Source organism: Sturnira hondurensis, unplaced genomic scaffold (assembly GCF_014824575.4).
Source record: "Sturnira hondurensis isolate 20B ecotype Veracruz unplaced genomic scaffold, ASM1482457v3 Scaffold0025370, whole genome shotgun sequence".
NCBI lineage: Eukaryota > Metazoa > Chordata > Mammalia > Chiroptera > Phyllostomidae > Sturnira > Sturnira hondurensis.
The window spans coordinates 1899716-1917922 of record NW_028098001.1 but is presented as its reverse complement, the minus strand read 5'-3'; positions in this window follow the sequence as shown (position 1 = coordinate 1917922).

The following is an 18207-nucleotide window of genomic DNA, read 5'->3' as shown; positions in this document are numbered from 1 at the left end:
TTTTGGAGACCTCTACCACACTTGTTCATCATAAAAATGTAAAGAAAATGCTGAAGTATACACTAGGACAGAAAGAGGGTACCTCAGAAAGAAACATTTGGAAGGGAGACCCTGTCCTCCAGGCCAGGCCTCCTACATCGTTGGAGAAGATGTAGTTGCAGAGAATTCTGCTGGATGGCTGTGACTAGATCTGACCCATAGTCACTGGACAGACAAGAAACAGCATTCTAGAACTCAGACAAGGCACGATTACTAATTTTGTAGGAGACTTGGAGTTCATGTTCTGCTGTGAGTAGATCCAGGGAAAAAACCCTAGAGACTCAGTCAACCTAAGGAGAGTGTGTGGGCATGCAATTAGTGTTTAGGAGATACAGGCCTGAGTCCCGGACCATGCAGTGCCCAAAGGAGCACACCCATGGTTGCAGGGTCATTAGGGAGCTGCTCTGTCTGGGCTTGCAGTTGGAGGGACTGTACCTCATCCCCCCACCACGGGCTGAGGTTCTGTACAGCAGAAGCAGAAAAGCAAAAGTTGCACTTTGGAACCAGAAAAATAACCTCCACTTCTTCCTGCAATGCCCTTCCAGCGCCCTCTACTGACAAAGTTTAACATCATGTTCACTGTAACAGATATGCTGAACGCCCAGTTCATTTCCTGAATCAGATGATGCATTTGAGAAGCAATGTGCATTTCACGAATGTGCATTTGAGAAGCAATACATTGATAACTGGCTGGCACATTCAGTGAAAGCATCAAAGAAAACACTACACAAACTGTTCTTTTGAGCATTCTAAATTCGATGTAAATCAAACCCAACCACACGTTATTTCTATTCCTTCCAAATAAGCACAGAGTAAAATATATTTATATTTTCTCTTTGACCCAGTTTTAATGCTCTTCCTGAAGTCCTTATTATTTTACAAAACATCGTATGTATTTTGGTTTGTTCATGTATTTTTAAATGATAAGTAAAAAAAACAAAAACTGCAGAACAAGCATACAACTAATGTAAATTCTAAAATTGTTTGGAAGTCACTAGTTTTTTGTTTCACTGCCTAATAGTAAATTAATACTCAGTGGATATACAATAACACAACTAATTTGGGATAAAAAGAAACAAAATGCCACTTAATTTTTAATCTGTATTCTGCTTGTTTCCTATTCACATTTTACTTAATTGCAGCAATACAATTAGATTTTAGTATTATTTCCCCATTTTGTTCTCCCAGGCTACCTTAAATATTTAAATTAGAAAAAGTGGCAATAATTTTCTTTTTATTATCAGAATGTTCTTGGCCTTATTAGGTTGGTGATCTTATTTCTTAACATAATTTATATTTCTAACTTAAATTACTTACTTTGTAGTGCAACCTAATGTCCCATGCAATGATGTTATACCTGTGTTTGTGTCAAGTCTAATTATGAAGGCTTGATTTGCATAATGCACAAGAAATTATTTCCACTTTCCCTTCCATGCAAACAGATCAATTTTCTCATTAGCCCTTACCATCAGTTCTAATTGCTTTAAGCTTATGTTTTCATATTACTTTGTTTCCTAGCCAGATTTGGTCCTTACCTTACATCTGGACAGATTGACTACATTTCAGGAGATTTATTAACGTTGACAGATTAACTATACAAATCAGTAATAGTGCAATAATTTTCATTATTTCTTTTCATTATTTCCTTACTCCCATTGTAAGACTCTAATAGGTTTCTTTTTGCCTTTGCTTTGTCAGAATTTAGAAAAGAACAAATAAGGAGATGAACTGCAAAGTAGGTAACAATAAAAGATGAAGAGAAAGTGGGAGGTATAACTCATTTTAGGAGCAAAGCTTTGGATAAAAGACTCTGAGGAGACTTCTTCGGGCTCTATGCACTGACTAAAGGAGTTATGTGGTGGTGCATAATTTTCCCACAGATCTTTTGTTCTTTGATGTGTTTGATGCACAAGTAAAAATGTGGGTTGAAAGTTTGCAGAGTGGAGTTTGTGTGTTTACAAAGAGGGCTTGTAAATTGAATATGCTGATGCATGTGAAGTCAAACATGCTGTAGACAATGGGTACTATTAGGAAGATGTGCTCAGAAAAGGGTTTCCAGAATCCCACATGCTTCTGTGAATGCTAGGTTTTGTTTATTGTCTGTGTGTAACAGCCATTCACCAAGTCCATATTCAAAGCATTTCCTAATAAAATGATCTCTGGTAGAGAAGGTGATTCTGATTCATCAGTGGAAAATCAAAATAGTATTTATATGAGGAAAACCAAAAGCATAAATTTAGTGATTTTTCCTTTATATTTTTGCATTTCAAGACCCTAGTACTCAAATCGGATGGTAATAAAACATCTTGAACCTTCTTTATAAATTCACTAGAAATACTTGTGTAGTTTCTATCAAACTTTCTTTTCTTAGTTTGTCTCTATATATGTGTGTGTATATGTATGTATGTATGTATATATATCTTACACCTCAACTTACAACTTGTATGACTTACACCTCAAAAATGTGACAATATATATTGTCTGTTTAAATTCTAAGATACATAGTTCCTAGAACTGCTCTTTTTTACTCTTTCCTCCAACAAAATCCTTAAATTTCCCAGTGAAGAATCAGGATTATAGTAAGGTCAAAAACTGTGCTGACAATGCTATATTTGAGGGCCAACATAATCAGGTGTGTGGTAGTATTACATAAATAAATATTTGTTGCATGAAGAAGCAAATAAGTGAAAGAATAAATACCCTGATGTTCCCAACTTAACTAGGACTCTGTGGTTTTCAAATGAAAATATTCTGGTTTTCCAGTGCCTGACTGTCAAAAACAAATCTAAATTTGACACATACTTTTTCAAGTTACCTAGTCACTGTTGCCAAATCAAATTGTGAACATGGATTTATGCCTTAAGACTCAAATGTGGCTAAGGGAAGACAACTTTTTTGCTCTGTGGGTACAGAGTCAAGAATCAATCTTGAACTTCTGACAGATGTACACAATGGAAAAAAGACTATTGACTTATTGGAAGGAGATTGTCTCAGGTCAAATAAGGTTTCCTCTTTATTGGAAATAGTGGCAAAACCTGAAGCATTGGACCCTAATTGTTCATGGCATTGAGGCAATTTTTAGTCTCATCTCAGGTATAGGTTTCCCTTCAAGTTGACTCTACCAGTTGCCCTTCAAATCGAGGCTCTATTGAGAGTGGAAGTTGTGCTAGTAATGATAACATTGGAAAAGATGGGAAAATGAGAACTATTGTGTGCAGACAAGGATCTATGGCCACACTTTCTATGGGAACACTTTTCTCCTAGTTAAAATTTCCCAGGGAAGGTTTTCTGTGGAAGTAACAACATATTTTACTCTTTTTGAGATTCTTTATTTCACTTTAGTGTGGCCAGGATTTTGCTGACTTCTGATGACATGGTTCTGCTTCTGTTTCAGACAAATTTTCACAATGGTTCATAGATTGGGTCTTTTCCCTGTTCAGTTCTCTTCCAATGAATAGGCTTTGTCAGTTTCATTTGTCAAACTATCCCATACTGCAGTACAGTGTGTGTATATATATATATATATATATATATATATATATATACACACACACACATATATGCATGTACACATATATGTTATATGTTACCCATTAGAAGGAGATATATGTACACACATATGTACACATATATGTTATATATATGTTTCCCATTAGAAGGAGATATATATATATATATCTCCTTCTAATGGGAAGAATCAGTTGCCACTTTTTAAGGCGCAGTAAAATTATTAGATAAGAACATTTATGGTCTTCAATTCCAGTGAGATATATATGTGCTGGAGCGTGAGGAGTGGGTAGAGGCAAGTAGTATTGTACAAAAAGCAAAGAAGATGGAAAGATAGAAAGAATATGTCATTCAGTTAAGAGTTAATGCATAAAGTACAGCATTACAGAATTAAATTCTATGCACACACACACACACACACATACACACCACATTTGAATGATTCTCTTTCTGGTTGGGAGGTGTTTTAAATAACAGCAAATAAAATGATGCCATAAACATTTTTTCTTGTTTTTGAACAACATTTATTTGGGGTTACTATTGAGATATAGCATTATTAGGATTCCAGATAAATTACTTTACTAATACTGAATCCTTGTTCACATGGTCACACATTAAATATTTACCACTTTAGCTAATTTTACTTTTTCAACCAAGAAGTCGTTAATCTGAGACTAAAGACACTTATATGATAGAAGATATAAAGCCTTGAGGTGATTACAATATGCATGTCTTAAAAGGAGAAATAGAATTATTGGTTCTGTCATTTGTGTTTGAATGTGTGCTTATATGACATTCACTCTGGGCAGAATGTATTTGGAGGCTGACCCATGTAGTAATCATTTTTCTAGCCAATAATTTTCTGAAATTGGCATAAAACATGTCATATGATCTCCAATTTACTAGTAGCAGCATACCTGTCTCCTGCTTTATTGATCCTAGAAAAAGCAAACCCTTGTAGAAAAAGAATGTGGAGTTGATGCTCAACAGCAAATTTGGAGGGCACTTTTTGTTCCATGAAAAGATTTCCCAGGGTCTGGCTGGAAACAGCTGGAGGCAACTATGGAGCTCCCATTCCATTGGTAATAGCAGGGTGCACACCTGTTGATGACCAAGGAATGGCACTGAGCAATAAAGACCTTGTAATTCTTACTGGAGTGTGAAATTTAACAATGACTCGTCAGGTGTTCCTATTGAGTCATTTCTTTTTCAGCAGGACTCTAAGTCGAAGAGATCTCTATTCAGAATATTTTTCCTTTTAACTGAAGACAAATGACTGTTTACTAGCAGACACAAGTCATGACAACCCACTCTCAAATCCTTACCCAGCCTTCTTATGAAGGGGCAGACTGATTTACTTTTCCTTGTGTTTTCAGGTGGAGAAACAACCACCTGAGTAATTCTGTTGTCCCAGCTTTTCTTCCTTTATCTTCCCCCTTCGGGGAATGGTCCGCTTTAGAAAATGAAATTATGTTCCCTTAATTCAGACTCCTCTCTTGTTTTTGTTTTTAGAATATACCTGTGTGGTGGAAACACACGTTTCCCACTGCTTAGTGTAGTTAGTTGTGTGGAAGCAGTGTTCTTAAAGAAGGCCATTGATTGCCCAGCCATGCCCAAACCTGGACAAGGATATTCCTTCAGGACTACATTTCGAGCAAGCCCGTCTGCTTACCAGACTGAATCATGCCGTACAATCCAGCCTCTATCACTATAAAGGTGATGGCCCGATTTACTTGACTGACTACTTTCAATCTTCCAAAGCCTTCAAATCAATTGAGGAATGAAGGATGATGGTGACATATCTTCGATCCCATAAAATACTAACAGTGCTCCTCAGTTTGCCTCTCATCCATAATCTTTAGAGCTCTTTAAAAATTGTAATACAGATTCTATAATATATCTTAAGACAATTTTATGTGAACTAATGTGATACTTTTTACCACAGAAGAGTACTATGTTGAAATCTAATGCATTTTTTCTTTCCCATTAGTCAGAGTTTAATAATTAGTCACAGCAAACACACTGTATTTTGTGTATATATACAAACATAGAGTACTGTTAAGACTTGCCTGATCAGCCTCATTATTGTCTTTTTATAAGTGTGAAATCATCAAATGCATATATTAATTAAAATACGTTTTGACAACTATACAGAAAAATTCAGGTTGACATTTAAAAATTCCCTAAGCTAAAACTACCAAGGTACATTAAGAGAAAAAAAATCAAAGCTAAGAGCGGATGAAAGGCAGAGTAAATCCTTTGTGATGATTGGTTCGGTAAAATGTTAAAATAATATTTTGTGTGCATGTCAGGTCTCAAACTAGTCATTTGAATTCACTTCATTATAGCCACTCGGGTACCTTAGCAGAGACAGAAAAAAGAAGTAAAAAGCCAGAGAGAAAGAGCAATAACACTTAAAGGATGAAGTTGCTCTCATTTTTCAGCTCCAGATAAATCAAACGATCACCTTGCAAATGACAATGCAGCACTGAGATCCACTCACTGTGAATGAAAATGCCGAAGACACAGGAGCCCTTCATGAGTTCCCTTGATGAGTCTCGAAATGAATATTCTGAAGATGTAACTCATTTCTCTCTTTGTTTCAAGTGCTGATTCTTCCATTTCAAGTCTAAGATACTTCTCAAGCCAATGAATTTGGACACTATCGCTGACTTTTAGGGTAATAAAAGTAGTCACATTTTGAAAAATACATGGATTTTTACATACTGGCAACTGAGTTAATGGGATACATACTAAAAAAACTATCTATTTAGCATAAATTTCCAAAGACAGCATCCTAGAGTATAACATTTTCAGAATGGCCTGAATATATATATATAGTGATCTGGCTCTTTTCAAGGAGAACTTGATTTTCAAAAAAAAAAATATTCAGTGACAACAAATAGATCTGAAACATTTATGAGCAAAAGAAAAGGAAAGGACATGGACTGCCTTTAGATAGACATTAATATAGAGTAAATTCTGGCTACAAATCTTATTTTTTTTCTGACTATGACAAATACGTTAACTTTTCCATGCTTCATTTCCCAGTCTTTAAAATGGGAATAATATTAGTATTCACCTTGCAAGTTTATGTGAATATAAATATAAGTAATAATAACACATTACTGAATGGTATTTAATTGTGCATCTAACACTAAGCCCAGTGCATTTTGTGATTTAATTTATTGTTCACAGCAACTATTTGAGAGTGTACTAACTTTTCTACCTTTTCATATGTGATAGCTGTATCTCCCTTGCCAAATATTCCCCAAATCTTATTTCTAGTTCAAAACACTCTTCTGAGCTCCAGACATATACATCTGGCCATCTGACAAGCACTTTGCTAACTCCATAAACCCAACTGTATTTGTCATCTTTAATACTATTCTATTATTTTGTTTATCCTGTTTTTCTCGGCACATACATCACCAAACACAGTCGAGCCATACATCTAGAAGTTATTTGATCACTGAAATTTGTTGATTCATCTCAAATCCATCCATTTACCCTTTGCAACTGTCCTAATTATCTGATGTCTCAACTATTCATACAGTCTCATAACAGGCCTCCCTCCCGTCAGTCCAATAATCTGTTACCTGTACTGTAGCTAAGTGGTGTTATGAAAACTCATACATGATTATGTTACCCTTTTAGAAAAATATAAGTGTTCAAGTGTTCCTTGAACACTGCCTTTAATTTTTCTTTAGATAAAGACGAAAATACTTAATATGACCTAGAGTGTCCTGCTTGGTCAGGTCTTGCTGAGTGATGCAGGTTTATGGCACTTCATCAAGCTTTCTGTGTTTATGCTTTAGTCATACTGGTCATGTTTCACCTCCCCGATGCACCTTCTCCTGCATTGCTTCAAGACCTCCAATCACGCTTTGCTACTACTGCCTGTGACCCTCTCCCTTCCCATGGTGGATGAGCTGGTTGACAGTCAGCTCTCAGGTCAGGGGCTAGGCTATTCTTCCCCTCGTACACCCACAGTATTCTGTAGCTCCTTAAGTGTCATCACACTGGAAAGTTCTGAAATTGTTCCTATCAGCTACTTGGTTTGGTTGGAAGCCTCATGGTGACAGGGAACATGTCTGTTTTCTTACTGTTAATCCAGGACAGTGTGTGGCTCCTTGTTCCCTGTGGATGCTCAGTTTATTCTGTGTCGAATCAATTGAAAATCTAAGTAAACAGGCTTTTGTAATCTGCCTCTTTACCCCCAAGGTGCTAGAAAATTGATTTTGAACTAAAGAAAGAAAGAGAAATAGAGACTGAAAGAGAGTTGCATGGCAGAAAATAATGAGAAAGAAAACCTCGAAAGCTCGGGGCCTGGGCTGTGCCTCTTTGCGATCCAGGTCCGGAAGAGACAGATAAGGTCATTCTTCATCCCCATCTACCGCTTCCACTCTGCAGTGCCCAGGAGCTTCAACTCGGCAAGGGCATGTTGACTATTATTTCTAACTCCACGTACAAAACACAGTCCCTACACATACTACCTTATTTAATCCTAATAAGCCAGTGAGGTACGGCCCCTGATTATCCTCATATTATACACGTTGTGGCCAAGACAACATGGTGTTAAGTAACCTGCCCAAAGTGATACAGAAGAACAGAGATTCAAACCTAGGAAATCTGACTCCAGAGCTTGTGCACTTAATATCCACGTCCCCTGTCATCCGGATGCCCGCTGCCAGCACAGCTATTGATCAGTGAGCTCTGACAAGCAATGTATTCATGAGAGAAAATGGCCTAACAATCCTGGTCGCAGCAATGAGATGCCATTAAACCAACTGGGGGTGAATTAGAAGGGGGGAGCTTTCATTTACATAGGTAATGCAAGACAGACACTAAGGACATGTTCTGAAACATCCTTGTTGGTTCCAGGGCTCATATATGGAAGAATGGTATGTGTGTGTATGAGTGTGTTAAAAGAAAAGATTTCACCCAAAATCTGAAAACTGTAGAATTTAGGTGATCTTCCTGTGAGTTATACCTCAACTGCCCACAAAAGGCACAGATCCTCAGTCACTCAGCCCTGAAACTATCTGTACTAGTCTTCCAGAGCTGCCATAACAAAATACCACAGCCCAGGTAGCTTAAACACCAGCTATTTCATTCCTTGCAAATCTGGAGAGTAGAAGTCCAAGACGCAGGTGTCAATGTGTTTGGTTTTCACAGGGCCTTCTCTCCCTGGCTGGCTTTGGCTGCCCCCGGGTGTCCTCACATGGTCTCTAGCATGGTGCGTATCTTGTCCCCATCTCTTTGAATAAGGCACCAATCATTGGATTAGAACTCACCTATATGACCTCAGATTACTTCTTTAAATGCCCTATCCTTAAAAATAGCTTCATTTTGAGATATTGGGGTTAAGAATTAATCACATGAATTTGGGAATTTATTGCGTAATACCATTCTTTCCATGAATGTATGAGACTGTACTTAGACCAGTGGGAATGATTAACTAGAACTGGTCAGTCTTGGACTGTGAAATAATTAAAGAACAAATATAAAAACTAGTAATGTTTTGTGTCTTTGCTTTTTCTTAGTGGCCACGGTGAGAGCAGGCAAGTCCGCAGGGTGTGTTCGCTGGACTGCCCTCTAATGGTCCCACTGCTTGAAATAATTGAGACAGTCAATGCAAGGATTTTATATAATTTGATGATTTTGTGGGAATGATAAAGAATTAGTATTGTCGTATTTAAACTTGCAACATGCAGCTGATTCTATGACAAGAAGCCCCAGGACTCAGTCTCACATATGCAAAGAAGCCTGGCTATGGCAGACTCTTGTTATTGACAACTTAGTCATTTCCAACTCTTCCTTTCTTACATATCTTTTCTTTTTGGAAAAACAATAATTCTGTTCAGAAATGGGTAGTCATATGCTTCAGTGAAGACTAATCCCTTTAGAATCTGGGAATGGAAACAAGCCTAGTGTCTTCAATCATGGAAATTGTTTTTCTACCAGCTAATTAACGGTATGAAAAGGGCAACCATTTTATTGTGAATGAGGCATAAAGAAATTTCTGCTTGGTACAAGTGTTGGGATAGAGTTCCTTATTCAGGAAATGAGGAAAAATATAAAGACAGTTATTTTCAGGACTCTTCAGCTAGTTTTGTTGAGAAGGTGACATCTGCAGCAAAAGCCATTTTGTAAACATGAGGGAGCTGGAAGAGGAACCAGGGTTCTGGGTTGGAAAACGCCCACCCCTGCCAAAAAATTTTTTCACCACCCATGTTTACCTGTGAGTGTGAAGTTATTTGGAAAACAGGCCTTTGAGATGTAATCACATTAGCATGAGGTCATATTTGAGGACCATGGACCTAACCCAGTAACTGCTGTCATTATAAGAAGAGGGAAAGGCAGACACACAGAGACACAGAAGGAGAAGGCTGTATGATGAGAGAGACAGAGATTGAAGTACTGAAGTTGCAAGTCAAGGAACATCAAGGAGTCCTGGCAATGAAGGAGAAAGAGGCCATGGAGGATTCTTCCCTAGAAAGAGCATAGCCCTGCTGACAACTTGATTTTGGACTTTTAACCTCCAAAACAATTAGAGGCTAAATTTTCATTTTTAAACACCACCTAGTCTGCAGTACTATTTTATGCAGCCCTAAGAAACTAGTAGAACAAGGAAGCCCTCTGATAATGGCAGGGTGGGAAATGGAAGGAAATGGGGTCCTCGATGGATGGTGCTGCACTATGAAATTACACTACCTCTGGTCTCATTATTAAATAATATTTTTCTTCCAGTTTTTGCCAGTTCTAGTTTACTGTTGTTATTTATTTTTGAGATATTCCAAAATGCTATGCAATATTTGGGATACTGCAAATAATTGGGGAAGAGGAGCACTTGGAATATCCTGGAATTTTCTCTGCTAGCCAAACAGGTGGAAGATCCCAATATAGAGATTAGAGGGATTAATGCAAATGTGACCTCATGTGCTCTCACAGTCTGGTGAAGCTTTGCACTTATTATTTGCATTCTGTTACTTATTGTCACTCCAGACTGATGTGGCCTGGGGAAACACTAGTGACATTTGCTTGGTGGCCAAGCACCATACAAGTAAATTCCATTTGTCTTGTATCAAAATCCTGTCCCCAGTTTTTATTACAGATAAAGAGATGCAAAATTACCCAAATCACATGCATGAAAACAAAATGTCTGCTTCTTCAGATAGTTCTATTTTTGTTTTTTATAATTCTGCTCACCAACTGCATGTGTAAACTTTCCTTAAATTTGCAAAATAATTCAGAAGTTTTCGTGCTGCCAATTGCTAATCAAACCTTCTTCAGCAACATCCACACCCTCTCCCCATTTGTCATCTTGTTCATACGTTGCAAACAGTGGCTCATGCAGCTCCCCCTTCCTTTTGCCTCCTCAGAAAAACAACAGGCTGTGGAACAAAGGGGAAGCTTATTAACAGCTAAAAGCTCATTTTGAATGCTACCTAATCAGGTTGCCGACTCATTTAAATTATGAAACTTAATAAAAAAATTTCATTTAATGACTCAAATTTTAGTGTGGCTTGTCATATAGTACCTTTAATATTGCTTATTTCCTCTAGAGGAGTTCAAGTGTTAATCCTTTGCCAGAATAAATTGCTAAACCTGTTTTTTCCTCAGTGCATATGGTGAAAACCTATGAGGTCTGTCTGATTTATATATGTGTACTTGACTGCTATTTTATATTTATTCAAACTATGTTATAAAGGAAAAGTAAGGCTCAGCTCCAAGAATAAGATTTTTTTTTAATATAAAGACTGGACATGTTAGTGAATATGGCACATGCAGGCTTCTCAATTATTACTGACTTACTAAATTGAATTCATTCATTCTGCATCGTGTTCTTTGCTTTCATTATTAATTAATCCTGTAAGTTAATGAATGAAAATGCAGGTGCTTGAAATTTTCATATATTTTAAATATGTTTTTAAAGCTGCAACACTATAAAAGTATTTTTATAGTGTTTGGAATTTTTCTAACAGGGTGTGTGTTTTCATTTGTCAAGAAAAAGGGAAAACCTGTGGCAACATGTCTGCATCTCCCTGCTTCCATTGCCAGGATGAAGGGGCTGATTTAAAATTGTATCACCAACTAAAGGACATTACTCACTCCAACACGAACTGGGCACACATGCAGGTCACGTAAATTGACCTATCGTTGAACGTCAGTACATGCTGTACATTCTGTGGCTTTGCTGACTGTGGAGGAAATGGTCTCAGGAGCTACTCATGAATGTCCCTGCAGTATCCACCCTTTGTAGAGCATGCATCTGACCTCTACTAGCGAAGTTTTGTTCCCTGTACAAAAGTCAAATATTCCAAGGTTTGCCTAGAATGGTTCAAGTAATATATTCTTAACATACGAGTGATAGAATTAATATTAGAGGAGATTTACGTGAACCTGCAACCTGAAAACAAGAGACATTTAAATGACAAGAAGATGATCGTCTTGCCCCTGGCTAAAGACTCTGGGAAGGCCCATTGTAGTGATTTCTGGTTTTAGTTCTCAGGCTGTACCACCAAATTTTATTTTCCTTTCTGCAACAAACAAAAAGCACTTAATTATTCTCCTATCCACATATTATTTCAAGTAATCAATGACACTTATATCTTCATTTATTATATTTTCTAGCTAAATAATTCCAGTGCCATTATTCACCTTGTAGTTTCTCTTCCTTAAGCTCCTTAACTTGGGTGCTTGGTATCAAATATAACATGTCATCAACCCGAGTGGGATATATACCTTGTGGTCCATAGACTGTATTTTCCTCCTCTTCTCCTCTACCTTTTCTTCTCTTTTTTCCTTAATAATTTGGTCTACAACCAACCAGGTGGAGCTAATCAAGGTAGGTTTTTTCATCCAGAAGAGAAGAGCAGAGCAGTGTGGGTTATTACGTCCAAGAGGGGAGAGGAGAGCATTGCTGCGTGTGGGAGGGGGCAGTGTGTGTGGCTGTCTCTCCAGGGGTGGATGCTGGAGCCAGGGTGAGGCGAGAAAGGTTTTTGTGAGAGAGAGAGCACACAAAAGTATGCATTTCTCCCCATTTATTTAGAACTCTTTTTAAGTCTCTCAGCAATATTTTGTGGTTCCCTTTGTGTAAGTCATATATTTCTTTGGTTAATATTATTTCTACATTTTATTTCTTATGCTATTGTGAATATAATTATTTTCATAATATTGTTTTGGGGTATTTTTAATATATAGAAAAGCAATTTAGCTTTATATATTTATCTCTCACTTTGCAACCTTCCTAAACTTATTTATTAATATTTTAGTCCTAACAGTATATGGGAGTGTGTGTATGCATGTGTGTTTCATAGGGCTATTGTATATAGCATTTGTTATTAGTTTTATATCTTCCTTTCTAATCTCTATATGATGTGAAGTTGTTTTTAATTAAGTTTTTGCCTAATTGCACTGGCTAGAACTTCTAGAACTTTGTTGAATAAAAGTGGTGAAAGCAGATATTCTTGCCTTGGTTCCAATCATTCAAACTTTCAAGGTTTTTTTTTTTTAATTTACTGATTTGGCCATGATTATTTCCTTTATTCTATTAATTTGATATGAGAAAGTGAATAATAACCTACAAATATGTACAGATGACCACACCTTAACCCCTGGAACCTATGAATACATTATTAAGCAGCAATAACAAACCAGTACAAATCTTGGTATCTAAAAATGGGGTGCTGCTCCAACAAATACCTAAAACTGTTGAAGTAATTTTGGAATTTTGTGGTAGTTTTAGACTATTATATAAATATAATGTTGAGCAGATCTTAGAGAAATTACGAGGAACATGTTAGAAAAATCCTAGATTGCTGGGTGTTAAGGCACCACTAGTGAGAACTCAGGAAAAAGTGAGGAACATGACAGAAAAAAAATCTATGTTCTCTTATAAAATGCTTAAATAGTAATAAACAGACTGTTGGCAGAAATATGAATGTTAGAGGTGCTTCTAGGGAGGGCTCGAAAGGAAACGAGGAACATGTTTTTGGAAACCTGATGAAAAGGAATCCTTGTTACATGATGGCAGGAAGCTCAGCTGAGTTGTGTCTCATAAGCTACGTGGAAAGTGGAACTTTTAAGCATGAACTTGAATATTTAGCAGAGAAGATTTCCAAGCAAAGTGTTGAAGTCGTGGCCCAGTTTCTTCTTGCTGTGTGTAACAAGCCACACAGAGGATATTTCACACACTTGAATCAAACACAGTTTGCCTGTTCGGATTGAACATTTTATTGAGACTGGTGACTCCTTTTGCCCTCTCATTTTCTCCCGGTTTGATTGGGAACATCTAGAACTGTTTCTTATAGCTGACCTATAAGAAGGCTTTGTGTTTGCGAGTAGTTAACTTGTTTTCTGGTTTCATAAATATACAGATGAATAGGAATTTTGCTCTTGATGAATTATGCCCAGAACCTTACCCACAACTATTTTAGATGATTTGGATGATGAAATTTGGGACTGGTGAGCTTGTAAGTCCTAGGTGAAATTTTAGACTGGAAATTATACTGTATTGGAGACCCTAATATGTGGTGAATGCATTTTGCTTGTGTGATGGCTCCATTTGGGATCAGAAGGCTGAAAAGTAACTCTCAAGGATGCCTCTGTGCTAACCCAAGGGCTCTATGAAAATGTTACCTTACACAGCAATAAGAAAAAACACAATGATATATTATACTAACCTTCATGTGTAGATGTTAAATTAACTTTGTACTCCTTAGATACTCTTGGTCATGATGGTTAGTGTGTTGCTTTTATATAGCTAAATTTGATCGAATAATATTTTGAAAGGATTTCAAACTAACTTCTAAACAATCAAAGTGATACTTTGTACCTGTTAAAATTTAGCTCATGTGTGCCTTGTTTAACAAACTGAGAATGTCCCACTACAATTAGTTCCAGGGAAAGTTATTAAGAGAAATATTACATGAACAATATGCAATGCATTCCTTCAGTTAAGTCATTTTTCTTTGGCTCTACTTTAATCTTTAGCATTTGTATATTCTTTAGGTGTTTGGAGCTTTAAAAAAACTGTGCTTTTCTCTGTACTACTTATGCTATTCATTTGGAACTGAGAATATCCTTGAAATGTCATAATTTGAAGTATACTTACTCAATTGTATTAAAAGTCAAATATCTTGGGCCAAGATGGAGGTGTAGGTGGAAACACTATGACTCCTCGCACAACCAAGTTTAAAGACAACAAGGTTTTAGTAACAAAAATGCAACCAAAACACAGAAAATTGAACTGTATCGAAGTCCCACAACAACAAACCATTCAGCCACATTGGTAAGAGGGGCGGATTCAGCAGCTGGTTGAGCAGGGTTGTGCAGGAAAAAATGGCCAGACCTATCCAGGAATGCAGGCAGCAGTTGGCAGATCCCAGGTGTGGGGTGGCAACCGGTAGACCCAGTGGGGGCGAAAGGCAGCTGGCTGACTGCAGTCACACATTCGCACTCAGATAAACTGGGCCAAGGAGCGGGCTGTGAGACAGACTGCGCAGGGTAGGGCCCCATCCATGGGAATTAAAGCCTAAAAGCACCAATCAGAAAAACTTTCAGGGTCGAGGGGTTGGGAGAAGCTCCCAGGCTCACAGAGTTTGTTGAAGATACTCACAGGGTCCTGGAAGGTGCACAGGCCCACACACCCAGGAGTCGGCACCAGGGGCACCCAGTTTGCTTGCGGGAAGCAGCAGAGGGGAACAAAATCCAAGAGAGAGCAGAAAAAACACCATTGCCCCTCTCTGACCCCACCCCCACATACAGCATCACAACCCAGCAACCTGGGTTCCACTCCCCCCCCCGCCCGGTGAACACTTAAGGCTCTGCCCCTCAAACATAATGAGTGAGAACAGACCAAAACACTAAGGCTCAAGAAGAACAGCTCAAAGCCCCAGAGTCAATCTCAGATATTCCATGCAGCAATATTTTTACTGATACATCCCCTAGAGCAAGGGACATAAAGGAAAGAATAAACAAATTGGATCATATCAAAATAAAAAGCTTCTGGGCAGCTAAAGAAAACAGCATTAAAGTAAAAAGACAACCAACTGTATGGGAAACATATTTCCAATGATATCTCAGGCAAAGGTTTAATCTCCAAAATATACAAAGAACTCACACAACTTCACTCAAGAAGACAACTAACCCAATTAAAAAATGGGGAAAGGACTTGAACAAATACTTCTCCAAGGAGGACATGCAGAGGATCCAGAGACAAATGAAAAGATGCTTAATATCGCTTGCTATCAGAGAGATGCAAGCTAAAACCACAGTGAGATACCACTTTACACCAGTGTGAATGGCTATCATAAACAAAGCAATAAACAACAAATGTTGGAGAGGGTGTGGGGAAAAGGGGACTCTAGTCCACTGTTGGTGAGATTGCAGACTGGTACAACCATTATGGAAAACAGTATGGAATTTTCTCAGAAAACTAAAATTGGACCTGCCTCTTGACCCAGCAATTCCACTGCTGCGATTGTATCCTAAGAACTCTAAAACACCAATCCCCAAAAATATATGCACCCCAATGTTCATAGCAGCATAATTTACAATAGCCAAGAGTTGGAAGCAAACTAGGTGCCCGTCAGTAAATGAATGGACAAAAAACTATGGTACATATACACAATGGAATTCTATGCAGCAGAGAGAAAGAAGAAGCTCCTACCTTTTGCAATAGCATAGATGGAACTGGAAAGCATTATGCTGAGTGAAATAAGCCTGGTGTTGAAGGACAGATACCATGTGATCTCACCTTTAACAGGCAGCTAAACAACAAAACAAACAAGCAAGCAAAATATAACCAAAGACAGTGAAATAGAGAACAGGGGGACAGCGACCAGAGGGGAAAGGGGAGGGAATTTCAGGGGAAATAGGGGAGGGATTTAGAGGAACAAATATAAAGGATACATGGACAACAACTAAGAAGGGTGGAAATGGGAGGGAGGGGGGAGCACGCGGAGGTGGAATGGGATGGGAGTAATAGACAGAGAACTGTACTTGAAATATAATTAAATAATTTTTTTAAAAGTCCCAGCGTCAATAGTTCTAAGCGACCAAAAGATAGCCAACCTATCAGATGCATAGTTCAAAATACTGGTGATCAGGATGCTCACAGAACTGGTTGATTATAGTCACAAATTAGAGGAACATATGAAGGCTAAACTAATTGAAATGAAGGGAAATGCACAGGAAACCAATAGTGATGGAAAGGAAACTGGGACTCAAATCAAGGGAGTAGACCAGAAGGAAGAAAAGAATGATCAAACAGAAAAGAATGCAGAAACAAGAATTCAAAAAAAAAAAATGAAGAGAGGCTTAGGAACCTCTAGGACATCTTTAAACATTCCAACATCCGAATTATAAAGGTATCAGAAGGGGAAGAGGAACAGCAACAAGTGGAAAGCTTATTTGAACAAATAATAAAGGAGAACTTCCCCAATCTGGCAAAGGCAATAGACTTCCAGGAAATCCAGGAAGCTCAGAGAGTCCCAAGGAAGTTGGACCCAAAAAGGAACACGCCAAGGCACATCATAATTACATTAGCCAATATTAAAATGAAGGAGAGAATCTTAGAAGCAACAAGAGATAAGGGGACAGTCACCTACAAAGGAGTTCCCATCAGACTGTCAGCTGATTTCTCAAAAGAGACCTTCCAGGCAAGAAGGGACTGGAAAGAAGTATTCCAAGTCATGAAATCCAAAGACTTACATCCAAGATTGCTCTATCCAGCAAAGCTTTCATTTAGAATAGAAGGGCAGATAAAGTGCTTCTCAGATAAGGTCAAATTCAAGGAGTTCGTCATCCCAAGCCCTTATTATATGAACTGTTAAAGGGACTTATCTAAGAAAAAGAAGATAAAAATATGAACAGTGAAAGGACAGCCAACTCACAGTTATTAACAACCACACTTAAAACAAAAGCAAACTAAGAGGACAGCTAGATCAGGAGCAGAACCATAGAAATGGAGATCACATGGAGGTTTAGCAACAGGGGAGTGGGAGGAGGAGAAGGGGGGAGAAGGTACAGAGAATAGGTAGCATAGACGGTAGGTAGAAAATAGACAGGGGGGAGAGCAAGAATAGTTTGGGAAATATAGAATCTAAAGAACTTTTGACACATGGACATAAACTAAAGGGGAGGGGAATGGTGGGAGAGGGGGTGTGCAGGATGGAGGGGAATGAAGGGGGGAAATGGAACAACTGTAATGGCATAATCAATAAAATATATTAAAAATAAGAAAAATTTAGTCATCAACTAAAAAAAGTCAAGTATCTTTAAATATCTTTTATTTTGATATTAATTTACAGAATTATGACTTTATATGTTTCTCAGAGCCCCAGTTGGAAAAACCATATGAATGAAAGAGAAGAAAAAATATTGCTGGTAGAACTGGACTACTACAAAGTAGTCAGAGCTTCCAATAAAATAATGGTAACTCAAATTCTGTCTCTTTTCCAAGTTGCTCTTATAACTGTCACTCATAAGACAACTTTACTGAGAGTTGTCTTTCCTTAATTTTGTTTTTCATTTGTGCTTTGACTCCTTACAATATGGCTATTTTTCCCTATTCAATAACCCCAACAAACTTGGTTTTCATTTCTGTGAGCATAGAATTGATTTTGTGCTTTGTCCATAGCATAGTCCCTAAAC